The sequence below is a fragment of the Micromys minutus genome (assembly GCF_963924665.1).
Source record: "Micromys minutus genome assembly, chromosome: 3".
Taxonomy (NCBI): domain Eukaryota; kingdom Metazoa; phylum Chordata; class Mammalia; order Rodentia; family Muridae; genus Micromys; species Micromys minutus.
Genome location: NC_137972.1, coordinates 63,977,593 through 64,000,873, shown reverse-complemented (window position 1 = coordinate 64,000,873; position 23,281 = coordinate 63,977,593).

The following is a 23,281-nucleotide window of genomic DNA, read 5'->3' as shown; positions in this document are numbered from 1 at the left end:
GCATCCAAGGGTTGAAGCCTATTCGGTCATGGTGAATGATCGTTTTAATTTGTTCTTGGATTAGGTTTGCAAGGATTTTATTGAGTATTTTTGCATCAATATTCATAAGTGAGATTGTTCTGAAGATCTCTTTCCTTGAAGGGTCTTTGTGTGTTTTAGGAACAAGGGTTATTGTAGCCTCAAAATAATGAGTTAGGTAGTATTCCATCTGATTCTAACTAGTGGAATAGTTTGAAGAGTATTATTATTATGTTATTAATAAATATCTGATAAAATTCTGCACTGAACCTGTCTAGACCTGTGCTTTTTTGGTTGGGAGGCTTTTGATACTTCTTCTATTCCTTTAGGTGTTATAGGGTTATTTAGATGGTTTACTTGGTCCTGGTTTAACTTTAGGCTCTTGAATCTGTCTAGGAATTCATCCATATCCTCCAGATTTTCCAGCTTTGTGGAGTATAGTTTTATGTAATAGGATCTGATGATTTCTTGAATTTCCTCAGTTTCAGTTGTTATGTCTCCACTTTCCTTTCTGATTTTGTTAATTTTTATACTCTCTCTTTGCCCTCTAGTTAGTCTGGCTAGGTGTTTATCAGACTTGTTGATTTTCTCAAAGAACCAGCTCTTGCTTTTGTTGATTTTTTCAATGGTTCTTTTTGTTTCTATTTGGTCTATTTCTACCTTAATTTTGATTATTTATTGCCGTCTACTCTTCTTGGGTGTATCTGCTTCATTTTGTTCTAGGGCTTTTAGCTGTGCTGTCAAGTTGCTGATGTATGCTCTCTCCAATTTCTTCTTGGAAGCACTTAGGGCTACAAGTTTTCCTCTCAGTACTGCTTTCATTGCATCCCATAGGTTTAGGTATGTTTTCTTTTCATTTTCATTGAATTCTAGAAATTCTTAATTTGTTTTTTTATTTCTTCTTTGACCCTGCCATCATTTAACAGAGAGTTGTCTAGTTTCCATGTGTATGTAGGCTTTTTGTTGTTTTTGTTTTTGTTAAAGACCAGCCATAAACCATGGTGATTGAGAGGATGCATGGGAGAATTTCAATCTTCTTATATTGATTGAGGCTCATTCTGGGTCCAATTATATGGTCAATTTTCGAGAAGGTGCCATGGGGTGCTGAGAAGAAGGTGTATTCTTTTAGTTTAGGATGATATGTTCTGTAGATCAGTTAATTCTAGTTGTTTCAAAATTTCTGCTAATTTTACAGTGTCCTTGTTAAGTTTCTGTTTCCATGATCTGTCCACTGGAGTGAGTGGGGTATTAAAGTCTCCCACTATTATTGTGTGGGGTGAAATGCATTTTTTGAGCTTTAGTAGGGTTTCTTTTATGAATGTGAGTGCTTTTCTATTTGGAGGATATATGTTAAGAATTGAGAGTTCCTCCTGACAGATTTCACAGTAATGAGCAAAAAGTGTCCTTCCTTATCTTTTTTGATAACTTTTGGTTGGAAATTTACTTTATTCGATATTAGAATAGCCATTCCAGCTTGCTTCTTGGGGCTGTTTGCTTGGACGTTTTTTTCTCACCCTTTACTCTGAGATAGTGTCTGTCTTTGTCTCTGAGATGAGTTTCCTGTATGCAGCAAAATGCTGGATTTTGTTTATGTATCCAGTCTGATAGTCTATGTCTCTTTATCGGGGAGTTGAGACCATTTATGTTAATAGATATCAAGGAATAGTTGTTTCTGTTTCCTGCTGTTATTGCTTTTTTAGGTTAAGTTGTTTCTGTGTCTTTTTCTTCTTTTGGTTTTCTTGCTTAGGAGTTTTCTTGTTTTTAACTAGGATGTAGTTCCCCTCATTGTATTGGGTTTTCCTCCTATAATTCGTTGTAGTTCTGGATTTGTGGTCAGATATTGTGTAAATTTAGATTTTTCTTGAAATATGTTCTTCTCTCCATCTACGATGATTGAGAGTTTTGCTGGGTATAGCAGCTTGGTCTGGCTCTTGTGCTCTCTTAGGGGGTGCATGATGTCTCTCCAGGCTCTTCTAGCTTTCATATTCTCTGTTGTGAAATTGGGTGTGATTCTGATTGGTCTGCCTTTATATATTTTCTGACCTTTTTCCCTTACTGCTTTTAGTATTCTTTCTTTGCTTTGGGCACTTGTTGTTTTGATTTTTATGTGTCGGGAGGTATTTCTTTTCTGACACAATCTATATGGAATTCTGAAGGCTACTTATATCTCGTGGTCATCTCATTCTTAAGGCTAGGGAAGTTTTTCTCTACGATTTTGTTGAAGATATTTACTGTGCCTCTTAGTTGATACTCTTCTCCCACTTCTATTCCTATTATCCTTAGGTTCGGTCTTCTCATTGTGCCCTGGGTCTCCTGGACATTTTGCGTTAGGAGCTTTTTTGATTTTTTGCATCTTCTCTGGCTGTTTTGTCTATGTTTACTATGTTGTCTTCTGCCCCCAAGATTCTCTCTTCCATATCTTGTAGTCTATTGGAAATGCTTGCTTCTGTGACTTCTGATTTTCTTTTTAGGTGTTCTACCTTTAGAGTTATCTCTTTTAGTGTTTTTTTATTGTGTCATTATCCATTTTAAATTCCCCCTTCTATTCCTTCATTTCTTTGTTTCTGTTTTCTCTAGTTCGTTGAGTTCTTTGAGTGTTTTTCTTGTTTCCTCTTTAAAAGCTTCTGAATCTTTTTTCTTTTCTTCCCAGTCTTGTTTAAGTATCTCTATCAGTGTCTTGAGTTATGATTTGAGGTCTGCGTATTCTTTTTCTAGAGTGTTTGGCATTGCAATGTTTGCTGTTATGGGAGAGCTGGGTTCTGGTGTTGCCAGGTTGTCTTAATTTTTTTGGGATATACTCTTTTGCTTTCCTCTTGCCATCTTGTTGTCAGTGATATGTTCTGGCCTTTCCCTTGTATCTGGTCTGTGTCCCTGGATCTCCACTGATCCAGGTAGCAGATGGGCCGAGCCCTCTTCTGTGCCCCAAAGTCACCAGGTGGAAGCCTTAATTTACATTTTTTCTCTTAATCTACAATACCAGTGCCAAGTCTAGAAAGAAGACAAAGATTTTGTCCTCACCACATTTTTTTACATTTATATTTTCTCCATATTCCCATTTATTATTATTATTATTATTATTTACTTTCTTTACTTGTTTATATAGACATTCCCATAATCTAAGAATAAAGGAGAATTAAAGAAGCATTAAATAAATAAAGCAGAAATGAAGTTGCTTTTATGAGAAATCCATATTAATAGATATCAGTCTTTTTGTATAAACTATGAGAAGACACAACAAATGTCTCAACAGGTACACATAAAAAACTTAATGAGTCTGAGGAACTTTTGATTGATCTTACTCACAGCTGAAATAGCCATGGGATCATCCTATCCTCATGGAAAATATTTTTAATTTTTTCTTTATACAAGAATCAATTTTCTAGTCTTACCAAGAAATGAGCTCAAGTATTACTTAAGTGATCAACTTACTGCAGGTTACCAACTATGTGGACACTCACCCAGTATTTTAAATGACTTCTGTTCAAATAATTAACCCTGATTGGCAGTCATGTATAAAGACCTGAAAATGACTCTCATGTATTCTTGATGGTTACTTCTGAATGAGGAATATGAAAGCACTATTTTGTGTAAAGATGGAACTTTTACAGTTTTTTTCTCAGGCAGAAGAAAAGAAAGATGAAAAATATGTTTTTCTATAACTGTGATGCTTGGTGACTTCCTGATTTATGGGGAATTCTCCTGAATAATTCAAGAATATGTCTATTTCTGTGAATGAAGTACTATTTAGAAACATTGTGTGTGTGTTTGTTATTAGAGTACAGATTCCCTTTAGATCCTCCTTGAAATTGCTGATATGAGCAATCACTCCTATGCTTAATCTCTTTTTATCCCAAGTACAGATCTCATGACATGACCTCTGAATAGCCTAGTGTAGCCAATTAATCTAGGCTGTCTAGACAAAGGGATACATCTACATTTATTTTTTTTTTCTGCCTGAGTTGGTCTTGAAGTTTTGAATAATAAAATACCAAAATATCTTTGAATTCAAGGAAAAAAAGATTAAATTCAATCAGAACTGCCTTGAGAAATTTAGAAAGGGATAATCTGGTTATATAGAAATTCTTTCTAGGACTTTGATCCAGAGACTGCCCCAGTTGTAAATTAATTACATATCCAGCTATCAAATCTAGACACTATTTCTGATTGCCAAGAAGTGCCTGCTGACAGGAACCTGATAAAGCTGTCTTCTGAGAGACTCTGTCAAAACTTGACAAATTCAGATGCTAATTTTCTATCCAACCATTGGATTGAGAGCACTGGAACCCCAGTTGAGAAATTATGGAAATGACTGAAGAAACTTAAAGGGTTGCAAGCCTATTGTAAAAAAAAAAAAAAAAAAAAAAAAAAAAAAAAAAAAAAAAAACAGTGTCTAACAGTCAGACCTTCCCAAAGCTCCCAGGGTCTAAACCAACAACCAAACAGTACACATGGAGGGATTAATGTCTCCACCTTTATATGTAGCAGAGGATAGCTTTCTCTGATATCAATGGGAGGTAAGATCCTTGGTCCTGTGAAGGCTTGATACCCTGGTGTATCAAGGTAATGCCAGGGCTGGAAGGTGGGAGGGAGTGAGGGGTTGGTTGGGGGAACACCCCCATTGTGTTTGGATGTTACTTTTGAAGATGGGAAATGAGGAATGGGCAATAATTTTGAAATATAAATAAAAAATAACTAATAAAATTATTTGCTTCTCATTGGAGAAGTAAATTCAATCGTTTTTAATGTTTCTAAAACCTTAGCTTCACCTTAGTGTTCCTGGAAATGTTTATGGGTCAATATTCCTAGTACCTTTGCTGTACACATTTTAACCTGCAATAGGAGATGTAAAGAGTGACCTTAAGTGTTGGGAGGGGATGAAGGAGCTTAAGGGGGGTTGCTGCCTCATGGGAAGAACAACATTGCTGACTAACCAAAACCTCTACAGCTCCCATGGAATAAAACACCAACCATTGAGCACCCATTGAGAGACCCATAACTCCAGTTGCATACGCAGCTGAAGATAGCTCTGTCTGACATCTATGTGAGAAGAGGCCTTTGGTCCAGGGAAGGCATGTTTTCCCAATATAGAAGAATGCCAAATCAATGAGTTCAAGAGGGTAATTGGGAGCTAGTTCACCTTTGTGAAGACAAATAGACAGGCAAGAGGAATAGGAGTGGGGTGAGCAAAGGGGATAAAATTTCAAATGTAAATACAGAGATTATCTAATAATATAATAAAAAGAAGAATTTGTAAGGCACAGACCAATTTCCCTGAGCAAAGGGAGATATTTCTATAACACATTAGACCACACAAAATAATGATTATTAAAAGAATGTTACCCCAAAAGTGCAGAACTTCAAAGATACAATCCCCAGAAGTCAAGAAGGCTAACAAGTAGAAAGGCCTAACTGAGGATGCCTCAATCATACTTGGGGGGAGCAATCACAGGAGTGGGTAGGGAAAGGGAACTTGGTTGGAAAGGCAATGAAGAGGGTAAGAGAAGAACATGATCAAGTATTTGATGAGGGTTACAGGACTGAAGATCAAAGGGCCGGCAGAAAGTATCTAAGCTGGCAATCTTAGAAGGTGGGAGGTGAGTAGACCCTCTAGAATGTACCAAAGACCTGGAAGGTAAGAGACTCTCAGGACTCAAAAGGAGGGACCTTAAATGAGATTCCTTAGAGGGGGAAGAGGGAATGTGTAGAGTCTACCTTCAGTAGAAAGACGAGAATGTCAAGTGGAGGGATGGGGTTGCCATCTCATAGTCAAAAAACACTGACCTGGAATTATTCCTGTCTAAAATAACAGCAAGGAAAAAAATGTAATGGAGCCTGGAGAAAAGGCATTTCAGTCACAGGCACATATATCAAGCTCAGGGAGAGTCCCCAAGGCCTGACACTATTCCTGATGTTATGTCATAATTACAAATGGGGAACTATAATGGCTGTGTAACAAACAGTTTAGTATGTCAGATGCATATATTTATACTACAGAGAACTCTGTTTGAATTAGAAAAATCTAGTAAAGCTGAGGAGGAGGGCAGACTTATCGGAAGACCAGAAATGTCAACGAATCAGGACCCTGGGCTCTCTCAGTCAAAACTGTCAACTGCACAGCATGCATGAGTTGATATGAGTTTCTTAACATACAGCCCAGAGGACTGGTGAGTCCATAGTCAGTCAGAAAAGATGCACCTAATCCTTCATAGACTTGGGGCTCCATGGAGTGGGGTAGGGGGCATCCTCAAAAAAAAAAATATATATATATATATATATATATATATATATATATATATATATACAGAGAGAGAGAAAGAGAGAGAGAGAGAGAGAGAGAGAGAGAGAGAGAGAGAGAAAGAGAGAGTGACTGGTAATAGAATTATATTTAGTAGTATCCAGTTTATGTTCACAGATACTTAGACATACTTGATGTCAGTAATCATACATATTTGCCACTGATAGGCATGAATAATGAATAAAGGTAGACACACTGACACATCTCAACTGAGGCTGCCATCTGGTAAGGGATTCTTTGTAACTGGAGTGAAGAATGAGTGTTCTGAAGAAGCTAATGATAAACATCTAAGTAAAAATATATACCAATGTGAACATTTCAATTTTTCATATATACTGAAATGTCACTTGGTAGTGTACCAATACAAAGTTTTGATATGTCAATTTAATATAGAACATTTATATCTAAATCAGAAACAGAATCTTGAAATCATACAGTCTATTAACACTTCATCTTGTAAAGAAAGATTATGTATTTGTGTTTTTTCTGTTGCCACTGGGATTAATACATTTATTTTTCTACCTAATTTTGTGGAGTATTTTCTTATGTATCATTTTAAAATTTGAGACATGTTTTTTTTTTTTTTTCTGATTCTTTTAAGATAGCCAGTAATAAGTTTTCTGTGGGCAGTGAGACATGCTAAGATTTAGAACAATAATAAGTGAATAAATGTGGTTTCACATTCTAAAGGATAGCATTTGTATTTGATTTGAAGTTACATAAATATGGTATGTGCTGCCACAGTCTCTGATTTTTTCACTGATTTTTCTCTCAAAAATACTTTCTTTCCACTGCTTTTAAATCTCTGCTATGTTTCTGTCCCCTTTTCTAAAGAGATCAATGAAACTTGGAGTGAGAATTTTAAGGAATACATCCTACAAAAGATCAGTAATACAATGTATCTTTTTTTTTCTTAATGATACATTCATATACTTTTAAAATAATTTACTGCATGGGCGCTTTGTTGTGACAATAATATATTTTTAAAGTGATCAACTTTATTTTAAAAACAAAGATTAATATACAGATTTTAAGCATTTTTGCATAAACATATAAAACACATTTTTGTCAGTACTTGATTTTTTAAAGGTTTGATTGTATTCATTAAAATCTTACTAGTTACAATGAGCATAAAGTACATGTAAAACAACATGTAACCCGGAATTAGTCAAAGTTTTCTTGGTGTGTAAAGATTAAGCATAATGTTTTTTCTTTTTCTTTGTTTGGCCTTTGTTTTTTCTTGAACTCCATGAAGTCTGTGAGTTGTTTCTGGGGTGTTCAGAGCTTTCGGGGGTTAGTATCCCATTATCAGTGACTGCATATTATGTCTGTTCTTCTGTGACCGGGTTACCTCACTCAGGATGATATTCTCTAGATTCATCCATTCTCTTAAGAATTTGATAAAGTGATTGATTCTGATAGCCGAGTAGTACACCATTGTGTAAATATACCACATTTTTCTATCCATTCATCTACTGAAGGACATCTGGTTTCTTTCCACTTTCTGGCTATAATAAATAGAGCTGCTATGAACATTGTGGTGCATGTGCCTTTGTTGTATGTTGTAGCTTCTCTGGGGTATATGCCCAGAAGTGGAATAACTGGGTCTTCAGGTAGTACTATGTCCAATTTTCTGAGGAATCAGCAGATTGATTTCCAGAGTGGTTGTCCCGGTTTATGACCCCATCAAAAGTGGAGAAATGTTCCTTTTTGTCTGCATCCTCACCATCATCTGCTGTCATCTTAATTTTTTATCTTAGCCATTCTGGTTGGTGTGAAGTGGAATCTCAGGGTTGTGTTGATTTTCATTTCCCTGATGGCTAATGTATTTTGAAAGAGTTAAAATTTTAAATTGGCCCCACTGACCCTGTCTTAATGACAGGTATGTCTTAAAGCTAAGAACAAAATAACATGTTTAAAAAATGGCCCAATCCCAGACCATCTAGATTTGATAAGGTCTGGCTCCACAATCCTTAGAAAAACAAATACAAGGTCAGTGTGCCCCAAAATAGAGTGACCTAGAATTAAATTGTGTCCAAAATAGGCAGACTATGCAAATTTAAATAAACCAATAAAATTGCTATGTGCCTGTTGATAACTGATTTTATTTTTTCTATAAATACTTCTTCCCACTTGAGTTCAGGTTCGACTCCTCTATCTCTTGTGTGAGGTACGTGTCATTCTCAAAGCTCTGATTTCCTAAATACACCACTTGCCTGACTACATCAACACTGGTTCTTTGTGAGTTCTTGGGTTTTTGTTTTCCTGGTACTTGGAGCGAGAGGCTTCCCCAGTTTGGGGAGTCTTTCATTTGGGAGCTCGTCTTGGATTTTGAGACCACCCAAGACTCTGAGACCCTCTTGGAGGTTAAGGGGATTCATCAATTTTTGTCTGAGTGTGCAGCCACAGTCTGCCTTTCTTCTGATCTGTATCTGAGAAGTGTTTTTGGTTTCACAGCTGCTATTGGAGTTGTGAGGCTCAAGAGCTGTGATTGACAGGCCTGTCCAGGTGATCACAAGCTGTAGCCTTGGGAGACATGCTGGAAGGTCTGGAACAACCCCAGGGATACCTAGAAGATTCCTGTCTGGTGCCATTGAGGATATGGTAGTTTTCCTGGACTAGAGAAGTTATAAGCCCTCCAGGCCATCTGTATTTCTGGAGTGGTTTTGTCTGCCTAGGTGGAGACATGCATCTGTTATTCTTTGTCTGTATGTCTTACATTTCTGTTTTCTGTTACTTGTGACTTTAACAGACTGTGACAACTTTGAGTTTAACTTTGTTGGACTGAATTCAGGAACAGAGTAGACAATATTTCAATTAAAGTTAAGAAGGAAAGGTGGCAGACTTTCTGTACCTCTGAGTGTTGTCAGCTGGCCTGCAGAGGGCACTTTTGACTTGACTATAATTTCTGATGTTAGAGCCATTGTCTTTCAGGAAGGAACAGGATCACACCTTGTACCCCAAAGGAGTCTGTGGGAAAGAGGAGGCAGGCATGGCCGTTGCCTCCTGAGCAACTCAGTGCTGTGATGGCATGTTCAAGGGACATCACTGCCACTGGTTTCCGGTGTCCCCAGAGATGGTGCTCTTCATGGCAGCATGGGTAGTGCTGGATGAGGTCAGGTTGTCCACCGAGAAAGCAGTGCTGCTGGAGCAGAGCAGAGGGTGCAGCTAAGAGCTGAAGCCTGAGGCAAAAGAGTGACTACCCACTGCAAAAGAAGATTTTTACCCTGGGAGCACTGGCTGCATCAGCACAGGAAGCTGGATCCTCCAGTACCCTTTGCTCCTCCAAAAATTTATTCCGAGATTGAGAGATTGAGAAATCTCCTGAATAGTCAACCCCACCCCTATATCCCCAACTTCCTTCCCAGGATCCTTCCATCCCTCCCCTGTAAAGAGGAGGAGGTGGGGCCCTAGCCACCCACGCTGTGCAGGCTGCTCCTGGACCAGCCAGGGCAGGGTGTGTCTTAGGAAGGCAAATAGGAACAGGAACATGTGCATCTGTGTCAGCAGCTCTCCTCCTGCCCCCCAACTCCTGTTCCAGTGTGGTGGGACTGAAGTGGCATGAAGATGAGCTGACCTGCGAACCTCCAACCTATCTCCCCCCAACCGGTTTGGGGCTGTGAGGTGTTCAGAGCCAGGGTGTGTGGTGGTGCTGAGGGTGGTGAACACTCCTGCTCTGCAGCTGCCTGTGTATGAGCTGGGGCCGTGTCCCGGGGACCAGCAGACTGAGGACTGCTGCCATCATCATTGCTGCTACTGTTGCTAGCCATGCTGCCTGCCACCATCCCATGGTCCCTGACCCTGGCTGTTGCTCCTGCGGTACCCAGGATGAACCTCTACCTTAGCAAACACAAGGTGTGCCTTGGTCTCTATGCAGAACTTTACTATGTGCAAAATGACCTCATCAGTCACTATGCCCTGTCCTTTAATCTGCTAATGTCCAGTGAGACAGACTTTCTGCATTTCACTTGGCTTGCAAAATCCAAGCTTAAATATAACCTGGGATTCCAAGTTGATAACTTTATGGCTATGGTCATGCCCCATATCAATATTTCTGCTCAAAAGGAAGTCCCACACATTTTATCAGTGTTTTGGGTTGAGTTTTTGTGTACTGGCAAAGTAGACAAGTAGGAGGGGCAAGGAAAGTGATTAGACAGCAGCAATCAGGTAGGGAGAGGGACTGAGAGAGGTGACATAGGCAAGGAGGACAGGAAGAGAGAGACAGAGACACAGAGGCACATACAGAGAAAAGAGGAAAAGAGAGAAGCAGGTAGCAGAGAATGAGAGAATGAGGGGGATTGTCACTACCATCTCCGACCAGCAGAAAGGGAGCTAAAATACATTCTTCTCAAAGTTGTTTATTCAGGAACCTTACAGCATGCCAGTGAAAATCTTTCTGTCTCTCCTTCTGTTTCTCTTTCTGTTTCTCTTTCTCCTCTCCCAACCCCCAAGCACAGTTCTTTTATCCTCTCTTTTCTAGACCTCCTCAGTCCATGTTGCACGGCTACAGTTAATAAGTCAGCATCATCTGGCTTGATCTCGTGTCATGGGTCCACTGGTGCATCTTGCACGGTAGGAGTGGCTAATCTCGGGGGCAGGAGGAAGTCAGGTGCTAGTCAAAATCTAGGCTGAAGTCCCAAGCATCATTTTGGGACTGTTGCCACACCCTCTGTCTACATCTCCCCCTTCCTTATAATTTTGGTGGAGAGAATGTCTGCCTTAGGTTGCCCCCTGTGGCAATACCCCTTACCTGTCGTTGTGAGACGAACAGCATTGGTTCGACCCCTGTCTTAGGTTGGTGACAAGACCAGGGTGTCTTACCCAACACTGAATACTTCTCTAGCAGGCCAAGCCACACTTGAGGAGACTGGCCAGTCTCCAGCACTGCAAAAGCTTATATCATTAAGGCTTGAGTTCTGTGGTGTCAAAATTGTATACGGCACATGCACCATAATGCCAGGATGCTTATAAAGACCAAGCAAAGCTCTAATCAAGCTAGTCCAGCCCATTCTTTCAGCCTTGAGGCAGCGGTGGTGATGCAAAATCTCTTTTAGGCCTGAATAAGGTCATAGCTGCGGGGTCCAGTACAGGCCAGGGAACAAACTGAGAAACCGAGGTCTCAAATCCCACAGACCCATTCCAATGAAAGCTTGCATCACTGCAACCCCCTCTCAAATAGCATGCTTAAAGCAGATAAATGTGTGCAACTACCATTAACACTACACAGAAACCATACATTATAGAGATTGCTGGCAATTGCCTGAGCAGGACTTTGGTATGTCCAATTATATCCTGAAAATGATAATCATCTGAAAACATAACAATCCTGGAAACACTGATAAGAGCCCCCATCACAGATCTTCAGCATCAGCAGCATCAGGGTCATCCACAGGGTTGTTGCTCCACTCATTCTGGACTACTCTGATCAATCTCTCTGGGAGCAACAGTGGTTGTCGATGTTCCTGAGGAAACACAAAAGCAGACCCTCTTGCCCAAACCAACACTGGATCAGGACCCTGCCATTTGCCAGTCAGGACATCTTTCCACATAAAAAGGCCTTTGGGAGAAACATCAGGATTAGCAAGAGGCTCAGCAGTCACCTGCCCATGCTTGTCTTCATTTAAAAAAAAATTAAGGTAAAAAGAGCAATAGCCAGTCTATCCCTAGGGGAAGAACCTGTGGAGGCAATCCCCCTCTTTTGTTTAACTAGACACTCCTTGAGGGTGCAGTGAGCACACTCAATGATTCCTTGTCCTTGAGGATTATAGAGCAATCTGTGAGCCACTTGAATGCCCATCATTTTTTGGCAGGACACAAATGAAGCAGACGTATAGGCAGGCTCATTATCTGTTTTCAATACTTTGGGCTGTCCCTAGGCACCCCAAGCTTCAATGCAATGTGCAATTCTGTGATGTGACTTTTCCCCAGTATGTAGAGGTGCAAAATGATCCCAGAGGCTGTATCAATAGAAACATGGAGATACTTTAATTTTTCAAATTCAGGGAAATGAGTAAGTAACATCCATTTGCCAGAGGTGTAGAGGGCACAACCCATTTGGGTTAACCCCAAACCCAATATGGGGTAGCATAGGGGTACATTTCTTACACCCTTTTACAATTCCCTGTGCCTCATCACGTGAGATCTTAAAGCATGAGGACAGGGTCTTGGAATTAACATGGGACATTGAATAAAATTTTTGAGCCAATGAAATAGGTGATGTATCAAAAAAAAATCAAGCAAGCCCTAGTGGCTTTATTTGCAATACCATTTTCCTCTGCTAGGTGACCAGGTAAGTTAGTATGGGAATGGATATGCTGTACAAAAAGGGCTGATGTTCTTTACAAAATCATGTCACACAAGGTGACAATGAGATGTCCAATAGTAGATTTTTAATTGATTTTACCCACTACGTCTAAGCAGAGCAACATATTAACAACATACTTGCTATCAGAGATCAAATTAAAAGGACCTGAAAACAACTCAAATACCTTAATCACAATGTGCAATTCAATAACTTGGGGTGATGCATGGGGAAATTGTATGGTAACTGGAGAGAAACCTGCCACCAGATATGCTCCTTGTCCTGTTTTGGAACCATCTGTAAAGATAAGTTGGGTGTCTGGCAGAGGATCGTTTGAAGTGATACAAGAGAAAATTACAGGATGAGTGGTAATCAACTGTAGGACAGAATCCTTAGAGAAATGATAATCAATTTTACCTTGAAAACTGCATCTCAGTATAGCCCAATCATTTATAGTAGATGACAATACTTCTAGTTGTCTCACATTATAAGAGGTTATAAGATCCTTAGGTGGGATGCCAAAATACTGTATGCATTGTTAAATGCCTAGCAAAGCCAATTGTGCCACTGAAGTGGAATAATGCACAAGTGTCTTGGCCGGGGATATCTTGGGATGTATCCAAATCAAAGGAGCTCCTTGCCATAGAACTCCTGTAGGCTGTGCATCTGTGGGCCGAATACATAGCAAAATGGGTTGTGGCTGATCCCAGTATTTTAAGGCTGCAGTCTGGATGCCCTGCTTTACCAGTTGTAATGCAGCTCTGGCAGCATCAGTGAGTTGTCTGGGAGAATCAAGAGCAGAATTACCAAGCAGAATATCATAGAGTGGTTGCAGCTCTCTATTGGTCAGAGATAAATAGGGTCGTACCCACTGAATATCTCCTAATAATATTTGAAAATAATTTAGTGCTTTTAACTCATCAGTACAAATTTAGACTTTCTGGGGAGTCACCGAATCTACAGTTATTTTAGTCCCCAAGTAGTTTACCACCATATCTTTATGAACCTTTTCTGGAGCCACAACCAAATTCCATTTTTGTAGTTGAGATACTACACAGCTATATGCTTCATCAAGCATACCTTCCTTTGGGGCTGCAATAAGGATGTCATACATGTAATGATAACATTTCACCTTTGGAAAGGCCGATCTAAATTCTTTTATGGCTGCATCAACATATAATTGACACATGGAGGGACTATTAGCCATACCTTGTGGCAAAACTTTTCATTCAAACCTCTAATCCGGTTCATCATGATTTTGAGAGGGCACAGTAAAAGCAAATCTAACCATGTCTTTAGGATGTAAAGGTATTGAGAAAAAGCAGTCTTTAATATCTATAACTACAAGAGCCAAATCTCAGGGTTAGGCAGAAGACAATGGGAGTCCCCTCTGTACCGGCCCCATAATCACCATTTGTTTATTAATTTCTCTTAAATCACATAATAATCTCCACTTTCCTGATTTCTTTTTAATAACAAATATGGGAGTATTTGATGGGGAAGTAGAAAGGCATATATGGCCTTGGGTTAGTTGCTCCTGTACCAATACCTGAGTGGCAATCAACTTTTCTGAGGGGAGTGGCCACTGAGGAACCCATACTGGATCCTCAGTCGTTCATATTATGGGTAACGCTCCTTCAGTGGCCCCTAGGAAAAACTCAGCCTGCCATGGTCTGTTTTCTTGTGGACAGTTACAGGGGAGGCCTTGCCTTTTAGGGCTCAGCCCAGCCCTTTTCCAGGGACGTAAACCATGTCCATCATTATCTCTCAGGCTTGTAAGCTGTAACACCCTTCATTAGTCAGCACATAGCCCTTCACTTTCATTAAGTCACGGCCCCACAAGGATATTGGAACAACCAACACATAGGGTTAGAAGTCACCAGAATGGCCTTCACCATCCTTCCAGCATAACATGGGAGAGCTCATTTCTGGCATCTGGGCATATTCCAACCCTTTTAAGGTCTGCTCTGACTGTTGTTTCTTCCACCCAGTAGGCCAGTCTCTAGTGCTAATTATGCTATGATCAGCACCTATATCTAAAATGCCCGATATGGACTTGCCATCAATTGTTAATTTCAGAGCAGTCGGGTGTCAAGATCAAAGAACCAGAGAACATTGGAGGCACCGGTGGGCCCGAAGTCCTTACTTCCTCACTCCTGATCATTGGCAGGAAATCGTGCATAAAGGCTGGGCAAAAGGACTAATTGTGCTACTCTATACCCTGGCGAAATCACATACACACTGTGAGGGAACGAGACCATAATTTTTACCTGCCCAGTATAATCTGGATCTATCACCCTAGGATGAACTACCAATCCCTGCATCATAACAGAACTCCTCCCCAAAATTTATCCCACAGTATCAAGAGGTAAAGGGCCTTTAAATTCTGTAACCACTAATTGAGTTTCAATTTGGGGGGGTTAATATGAGTCTGGTGGTGAAACAGAGGTCAAGTCCTGCACTGACTTTGGTTGCTCGTCTGGCCAGCCTTAATGCATCGGAGGGTTCAGGTTTGGCCATCCTTCCGACATTGGCCCACATATTTGAGGGCCCTGTGGTCAGGGGCCCCACCTCCAGTTTTTTGGCTGTACACCAGTGTTCAGGGGCTGCCCATGAATATGCTTCTCTGAATGGCACTCATTGGCCCAGTGATTCCCCTTTCTGTATGTTGCCTGTAGCTTCAGCCTTGCTGTGGGCATTGATGCTTCATTTGGCCAGGCTGTTCACAGGCAAAACAAGTCCCACTATTTTGACCATTTTTTTCCTTGTGACATCTACATAACTGCAGCTGCTAGGACTGCATTAGTTAGCGGCCCTCCCAGGTCCCTGCACAACTACATCTAGGCTTCTAGCCCTTTGTTCTTGTATGGGGTGATCACTTGCCTACACTCCTTAGTACACTGTTCAAATATGAGCTGTTTTTGTAGAGTCAAGGCAATATCAGTGTCTCCAAAAACGTGGTCCCCCACTTGCGTCATCCTGGCCACAAAGTCTGCAAATGGATCTAGGGGTCCTTGGAGAATCTTAGTCAGATTTCCACTTACTTCCCCTCATCTCCTATACTGTTTTCCACCAATTTCCATACCGGCAGCACTCCTTTAGCTAGTACCCCTAGCTCTTCAACAAAATGCAAATCCTTTCCTAATTTTTTCCAATTAGACATTGTGAGATGTCCAGATACCAGGAACCAGGGAGATACCTGGTCTACTGCTTTTAAAAAATTCTCTAAAGTCTCCTTTCTTAGCTCAATTCCTTTTGCTTTCAGCAATTCCTTCAGAGCTTGGCGAACTCTCCGAACTGATGTTGTGTTTGCCATAGTGCCGGGTGCAACTTGTTCCTGTATGGGGAACTTTATTGTCTCAAACCAACCAAGAGCCTTCTTTGTCCCACTTACCTGGGAGCTTACAGACTAGTCACCCTGACCTCGATGAGTTCTGAACATCGAAGGGGAGTTCGCTGTACGCGCCACCACTTGACACAGCGTTTTTCTCAAAGTGGTTTATTCAGGAACCTTATAGCATGCCAGTAAAAATCTTTCTTTCTCTCGTTCTACTTCTCTTTCTGTTTCTCTTTCTCCTCTCTCTGCCCCCAAGCGCAGTCCTGTTATCCTCTCTCATCTCCACATCCTCAGTCCATGTTGTGTGACTGCAATTCATAGGTCCGAGTCATCTGGCCTGGTCTCGTGTTATGAGTGCACCTGTGCATCTTGCACGGTGGTAGTGGCTAATCTCAGGGGCAGGAGGAAGTCAAGTGCTAGTCACAAGACTAGGCCGAAGTCCCAAGCATCATCTTGGGACTGCCACCACACCCGCTTTCCATAAGGGATCATAGAAGAGAGAAAAAATTGACTAAAATTTTGGCCACAGTGGTGAGGGGCAGGGAGTTAGAAATCAAGGCTGGCACTAGGAAAGAGCCTCTTGACAAAGATCAATATGCTTTCTGCAAAGAAAAAAAGGCCACTGGGCCAGAGATTATGCCAACAAGAAGAAAAATGGAACCCAGCAACAGGACTTCTAGACCCATGGCCCCAAAGTTCTGATCATACAGTTCCCAGTAGATGCAGGGTATCAGTTATCTGTCAGGGACAAAGAGACTTTAGATCAAGGGGCTACTGGCATCAAATAATATTCATACTCTACTGGATGATTTGTGGATCTCTGAGTGGGCTGCGTATCCCACTTATTCTTAGTAATGCCAGACTCTCCCTGCCCGTTGTTGGGGAGAGACCTCCTGACTAAGATGGGGCACAGATTCACTTCCATCCTGATAGACCACAGGTTAGAGGGCAAAAGAGGGAGCCCGTTCAGGTTATAACAATCTGGTTTTTGGATGAGTACCAACTCTTTGATGAAAAACAGCCTGCCTCAGATCAGACAGACTAGTGGCTGCAGACCCAACCACAGGAGCTGAAAGTCTAGGATAGTTGTGTGCCAGTACCCTGTGTCAATGGAGGTACAAGACTGGATCCAGAAACATCATCCAGTTACTCCAACTTGGGGTTCTGCGTGTTGGAAACCTGGAAACAACGACCGCTAGACAGTTCCAGATCTCTGACAGGTAAAAAAAAAAAAAAAAACGGTGGTTTATTTCTACCTCACAGTCCTTAACCACTATAACCTATTGAGTCCCATCTAGAACCTGGTGTACAGTACTGGACTAAGAGAAAATGCATCAATAGACTCATCTAGAGGTATACAAACTTGTGAAGACTGTCTTGAGGTCAAATTCTTTTGTACCAGATTTGAGTAGATAACTATGTGCCATTCCAGAAAGCAAATATATGTAGAAGGCCAGAAAATAAAAATAAGACTGAGTTCTACTAAAAAGTAGATTTTACAGAGACTAAGTCAAGAAGATATAAATATAAATATCTATTAGTCTTTATGGATACCTTTTCTAGGCAGGTGAAAACCTCCCCACAAACAGAGAAATGGCAGCAGCAGTCATAGGTAAGAAAATTCTAGAATAGATCTTCCCTAGGTTTGGCACCTCTAAGATAATTAGATCAGATAATGGACCAGCTTGTGTTGCCCAGATAAGTCAGATATTAGCTCATTTCTTTAGGGCCAATTAGAAATTACATTTTGTATATAGATCCCAGAGTTCTCAACAGGTAGAGAAGATACATAAAACTCTAAAAAATAGACCACAATTGGCCTCAGAGGCCAGTGGGGGAGATTGGACTGTCCTCTTCCCCTTTGCCCTGTTCCATGTACAGAACACCCCGGCCCCTTTGCCCTATCACCTTATGAGATCCTGTGTGGGGGGCCACCACTGCTCACTGAGTCAGGTAGAGTGTATAATCCTGATGCTGTCTTCTCTAAACTTTTGTTTGTCTGCTTAAAGGCCCTTTAGGTGATAAGACATCAAGCCTAAAACAACTGAAGGAAGCCTATGAGACTAGAAATGTACCCCGCCAGTTCCAGGTCAGAGACACTGTCCTGATCCAATGCCATCAACTGGAAAACCTTGAAACTCACTGGATGGCACTGTATCTAGTGCTCTTGACAAATCCTACCAGTTATATTGGAGCTTGGAGTGGCTGCAGGTGTGGAAATAGACACAGCAGCAGTAATACAAAATACTAAGTATTTCCATACATTGATATCCACAATAGATGAGGATATTCAAGCCCTAAAGTAATCCATATCTAAGCTTAAATTGTCACTTACCTTCCTCTCAGAAGTGGTCTTGCAAAACAAAAGGGGACAAGACTTACTGTTTCTTAAAGATAGAAGACTATGCCCTGTCTTAATAGAAAAGGTTGCTTTTATGTTGATCATTCAGGGGTGATTAAAGACTCTATGAGTAAGCTAAAGAAAAGATTAGACAAAAAGACAAAGGAAAGCAACAAAAATTGTTTAAGAGATGGTTTAACAGATCCCCATGGATGACTACTTCAGTCTCCTCATGAGCGGGACTTCTTTTAATTTTGCTTTTGTTTCTTAAATTTAGACATGCATCCTTAGTATGTTAGTAGCTCTCTTTAAAGAAAAAGTGAGTGTGGTGCAGATTTGAATGCTTCGCCAGCAATATCATGCATTAAAGAACTTCGAGGGCGTTGAGGAACAGGATACTGAGTTCTAAGATTAGAACTAGCCACTAGAATTGGGGAATGAAAAAGTTAAAATTTTAAGGGGGCCCCACTGACCCTGTCTTGAGGACAAGTATGTCTCAAGGCTAAGAACAATATAACATGTTCAAAAAAATGGCCTTACCACAGACCATCTAGACTTGATAAGGTCTGGCTCCACAGTCCTGAGAAGAAAAAATGCAAGGTCAGTGTGCCCCAAAATAGAGTATCTTAGAATTAAATTGTTTCCAAAATAGGCAGAGTGTGTCAATTTGAATAAAGCAATAAAATTGCTATGTTCCTGTTGCTGTGATTTTATGCTATGTGATTTCCCCTATAAATACTTCTTCCCGTTTGAGTTTGGGGTTGACCCTTCTATCTCCTTTGTGAGATATGTGTCATTCTCAGAGATCTGATCTCCTAAATATAACTCTTGCCTGACTGCATCAAGACTGGCTCTTTGTGAGTTCTTGGGTTGGAATTCTCCTAGTACATAACCCATTGAATATCTGTGATTTACCATCTAAAATGCAAGAAGAGACAATTTTAATACTTGATAATGCTTCAAGTTAGTTTCCCGAGTTAGCTATATACCAGAGTTGCAAAATGCTTTTAATAAGAGAACTAGAATAGATCACATTCAAGGGCTGGGTCAATATGTTGCATTAAATATTAAAAATAAATGTTGGCTTATTCGTTTATAGACCCTGAGATCTCAATCCTCATGGCCGGTTATATTATGGATCCACACACATCTCTGTTGCCCAGTCCAAGCCGTTACCTGGATTTCTCTCTGTCTGCACAACTAACTTCCCTTAGAAGTTTTCTACTGTCTTTTTTGCTGCCTCCATCCCATGGTGTTTCTCATTCAAACTCAACTTTACAGCTTGATAGCTTTTCATAGAATTTTATGTGCTCGATTCGCAATCCACAACACTCTGCACAACAAGATTACATCAAATAGGCAAAGATACAAACTGCATTCTAGATGAGATATTAGACTTATAAAATCCTTGATGTTCATAGCTGTTTAATGCCAATTAATCCCACTTGGTCCAGCTGTACTTTGTGGACTTCCATCTGGGAGTTTCTCTTCTCTTTAACTGACCTCCCCCCACATCTTCTCCCTCCACATCCATTTGCCTGCCCAGTTACTGACTATCCTTTATTTTACTAATTAACATGGGAAGGTTCATATGAAGATACCTCTTGAGTATTTTACTGGGCAGCCCTTCTTGGGTATGTGGAAGTAACATTAAAATACTAATGGATTCAAGACAACCTACATCAATATTTATTATCAAGGCCATTGTTTCTGAATTATTCATATTAAATAAATCCCCTTTCTATAATTCATGCTGTTTTATTTCTTCCATTGGCTCCTTTTCAATGTCTCTCCTTTTTTATTTTTTCTCTATTTTTTCTTGTGTCAGAAAACACTTGTTTTATTATAGTTTTTTTCACAGTCATTCAGAATTATCCACATGATTTTTTTCTGAGACCATATGGTGTTCCAATAGTTTCTATAGTTTTGGCCTGCCACATCAATCATTAATGAACAAAATGCCCTACAGACCTGCATACACTGATTCTCTCTCTCTCTCTCTCTCTCTCTCTCTCTCTCTCTCTGTATATATATATATATATATATATATATATATATATATATATATATATATATATATATATATATATATCTTTCATTTTCTTCCTCTCTACCTTCTTTCTTCTTTCTTTCCTTTCTAATTATCTTAATATTTTTGGATGTCCAGTCATTATTCCCCTCCTGGTCCAAAATCTGTCAAAGGGACAGATCTTACACAAAATGATTAGAAATGGAAAGAGGAAACTTTAGTGTCCACCTCCAGTAGAAACACACAGCATCAAGTAGAGGAATGCAGTTGCCATCTCACATTCAAAAACTGTGACCCAGAGTTCATCTTGTTGAAAAGAAATGAGGTCCAGTTTTCAGATCAAATTGAGATACAGCTTAAGGGGAAGCTCCAAGTAAGACACAGTTAATTATGTTATGGTGTACTTACAGACAGGAGCCTAGCATTGCTGTCCTCTAATAGGCACAACAAGCAGCGGACTGACACAGAAGAAGCCACTTGCTCTCAACCAAAATTAAAAAAAAAAGATACTGAAGTTGGGGACAATTTTGGTTGATAAGAGTAAAGGCAGGAAGAAGGTGGAGAGCATGGTGATCCAAAAAGAAGACCAGCAATCTCAGATGATCTGCAAACCTGAAATGCCTCAGACACTGAACAATGAATCAAGCAGATACTCTAGCTGACATGACCCCCCCCAAATGACTTATTTCTCTGGCCTCAGTCAGAAAGTATGCATCTAAATATTTTATTTATTTATTTTTTTGAATACTTTTTTAAGGCTGTAATTAAGTATTTGTGGGTACATATATATACACATATGTATATATGTAACAATAATATAGAAAAATAGACTTAATTTGAAGGGATAGAAGAGAGACTAGGAAAGGCTGTAGGGAGGAAAGGGGGGTGTGATGCAGTTCTTTTTTAATTAAAATATTTTTTTTTTGTTTTTGTTGAGCTTCACACAGTCTGTGAGTTGTTTCTGGGGTGTTCAGAGCTTTCTGGTGTTAGTATCCCATTATCAGTGACTGCATATTATGTCTGAACCATTGTGACTGGGTTATCTAACTCAGGATGATATTCTCCAAATGCATCCATTTCCTTAAGAATTTTGTTAAGTCATTGTTTCTGATAGCTGAGTAGTATTCCATTGTGTAAATGTACCACAATTTTTGTATCCATTCATCTTCTGAGGGACATCTGGGTTCTTTCCAGCTTCTGGCTATTATAAATAAAGCTGCAATGAATATTGTGGTGCATGTATGTTTGTTGTTTGTTGGAGTGTTTGTGTGGTAAATGACCAGAAGTGGAATAACTGGGTCTTCAGGTAGTACTATGTCCATTTTTCTGAGGAAATGCCAGACTGATTTCCAGAGTGTTTGTATCAGTTTACAACCACACTAGCAGTGGAGAAATGTTCCACTTTCTCCATATTCTTCTCGAGCATCAGTTGTCATCTGAGTTTTTGATTTTGGCCAATCTGATTGTTGTGAGGTGGAATCTCAGGGTTGTTTTCATTTGCATTTCCCTGATGGCTAAGTATGTTGAGCACTTTCTTAAATGTTTCTCATCCATTCGATATTCCTCGATTGAGAACTTTTGTTTAAGTCTGCACTGCATTTTTAATAGGGTTGTTTAATTCTCTGGTGTCTAACTTTTTGAGTTCTCTGTATACCTTGGATATTAGTCCACCATCTGACATGGCTTTGGTAAAGATCTTTTCCCACTCTGTTGGCTACCGATTTGATTTCTTGACAGTGTCTTTAGCCTTACAGAAAATTTGAAATATTATTAAGTCATATTAATCTTTGAACTTAGAGCAAGAGCCATAGGTCTTCTGTTCAGGAAATTTTCTCCCGTGCCTAGGAGTTCTAAGATTTTCCCTACTTTATCATCTAATATTTTCAGTGTACCTGGTTTAATGTGGAGATCTTTTGTCCACTTACACTTGATCTTTGTACAAAGAGATAATAAAGAGTCTATTTTCATTCTTCTGCATGCTGATTTCTAGTTGGACCAACACCATTTGTTGAATAAGCTGTCCTTTTTCCATTGAAAGTCTACAGCTCCTTTTTCAAAAATCAGTTGACCATATACGTGAGGGCTCATTTCTGGATCTTCTATTCTATTCCATTGATCCACACACCTATTTCTGTACCTGCAGCATGCAGTTTTCTGCACAGTTGCCTTGTAATATAACTTGAGGTCAGGGATAGTGATTCCCGCAGATGTTTTCTTGTTGTTGAGGAAGGATTTTGCTATTCTAGCATTTTTGTTATTCCAGATAAAATTGCACTTTGCTCTTTCCAACTCAATAAAGAACTGGGTTGGAATTTTGATGGGAATTGCATTGTATCTGTAGATTGCTTTTGGTAAAATGGCCATTTTAAAAATGCTCATCCTTCCAATCCATGAGCATAGGAGATCTTTCTATTACCTGAAATCTTCCTCGATTTCCTTCTTTAGAAGTTTGAATTTCTTGTCATACAGGTACTTCACTTGCTTAGTTAGAGTCACACCAAGGTATTTCATATTGTTTGTGACTATTGTGAAGGGTATCTTATACCTAATTTCTATTGCCACATGTTTGTCCTTTGAGTATAGGAAGGCTACTGATTTGTTTGAGTTAATTTTGTATCCAGCCACTTTGGTGAACTTGTTTATCAGCTGTAGGAGTTCTCAGGTGGAAGTTGTGGGGTCGCTTAAGTAAACTATCATGTTATCTGCCAATAGTGATGTTTTTACTTCTTCCTTTCTAACTTGTATTCCTTTGATTTTCTTTTGCTGTCTAATTGCTCCAGCCAGGACTTCCATTACTATGTTAAATAGATTATGGGTGAGTGGACAGCTTTGTTGAGTTCCTGATTTTAGTGGGATTGCATCAAGTTTACCCTCATTAATTTGATGTTGGCTGTTGGTTTGCTGTATATGGCTTTTAAAATGTTTAGGTATGGGCCTTGGTGTCCTGTTCTTTCCAAAAC